This window comes from Suncus etruscus, chromosome X (genome assembly GCF_024139225.1).
Source record: "Suncus etruscus isolate mSunEtr1 chromosome X, mSunEtr1.pri.cur, whole genome shotgun sequence".
Taxonomy (NCBI): Eukaryota; Metazoa; Chordata; class Mammalia; order Eulipotyphla; family Soricidae; genus Suncus; species Suncus etruscus.
In genome coordinates this window covers 98,925,794-98,927,479 of record NC_064868.1, presented here as the reverse complement: position 1 = coordinate 98,927,479, position 1,686 = coordinate 98,925,794, and positions in this window count along the sequence as shown.

Genomic DNA, 1,686 nt, shown 5'->3' with positions numbered 1-1,686 from the left:
ACAGTATAAAAACAATCAACAAAATGAACATGCCATCAAGAATGTTCTATTCAGTGAAATTATCACTCAGATTTGAATAAATGATACAGAGCCTCACAAATAGGTAACAATGTAGGGAATTTATAATCTTGGGATTAGTTTTGCAAGAAGGAACTTGTAAGAGACAGGACAAACTTCTCAGCACTTTGACACTGAGTATAGCACTCACACATCACGGTTATGGCTGCCCTCTACAAGACTAAGAAAAGTTTGTTTAGTAGTGATCCTGAACACAGTGCCAGGAATAAGTCCTGTGCAGTGCAAGATGTGCCCCCAATTCTTTATTTGCTTATATTATTTTATCACAACTCAAGAATGTAGCTGCTGGAGATGTACATTTTGTAAATCAAGTCAAGGTCACCAACATGTCAATTTGCCACAATGAAACCAATGAGATTAGCACTTTTTGACTCCAGTCCAGTGAGAGATTGGATGCAGAGAATGAGAAAACACACAAAGACTATGCCATTTATTCAGGTTCATATAAACTTTCCAGCCTGGTTCTCAGAATGGTGAGTCACTCGTTTAGTTGATGAAGAACATCGAGGATAATTAGTTGGTGGAGACAATTGAGGAGAGATAGGAAGTACATCAAAACTTAATGGGCACATTCAGAGCAAAGACTATAAGATTTTACCCATCAGCTGGCACACGTACAGTATAGCATAAAGTTGGTGACAATTTCTTATTCTATCTTTGCCTCTGTTGCCCTCTACATCTCTGAAAGACCCTAAGCTGCGTTCTATCCTTCTGGGGCATATTTGCTGCTCCAGCACATATTCTGTTCTTTCTTGGGTCTACATTTGCCAACTTATTTTTATTCTCAAAAGACTTAAACTATTTTAATCCAGGAAACCTACCTGGATCAGCTACTTGCACAACAAGGTCAACATCCTGTATGATGGCTCTAGCCCATATCACAAATTCTATATTTACCATCTATCACCAGTCACTTGGGTTGCATTAACGGAAGTTTATAGATTCCCTTTTATAATAGTGTTTTCTGTTCTTGAGATAGGTACCAAGCAGTAGAATTACTAGATCATGTAGCAATTCCTATATTTTCATCTCTTGACAAGTTTCAATACTATTTTCCATAGAGGCTGAGTCCAGTTTATAAATTCTACCAACACTGAATGAAGGGTTTTTTTTTTTTTTCTTTTTGGATCACACCCTGTGATGCTCAGGGTTACTCCTGGCTATGCACTCAGAAAATTGCTCCTGGCTTGGGGGACCTCTATGGGATGCCGGTGGGATCGAACCGTGGTCTGTCCCTAGGTTAGCGCATGCAAGGCAAACGCCCTACCCGCTTGCCCCACTGGTCCGGCCTCTGAATGAGGCTTTTTAAAAAATTCAACCAAGCCCAGAATTAGTTGTCTCCTTCCTTTTTGAGTACTGGTTGTAAGGTAATATCTCATTGTTGTTTTTGATTTACATGTTCTGTGATATTTAGCAAAGATGAATACTTTTTCATATGCCTCTTGCCCATCTGTACGTTCAGCTACTTGCTTCATTATTTTAGGGAGTGGGGACAAGTGAAATACACTTTACTGTGCCTAAGGCTTACTCCTGATGTGATGCTTGGGAATCACTCCTGGTAGTGCTCAGGTGACTGTATATAGAACTGAGGAACTGACCATAGTCACA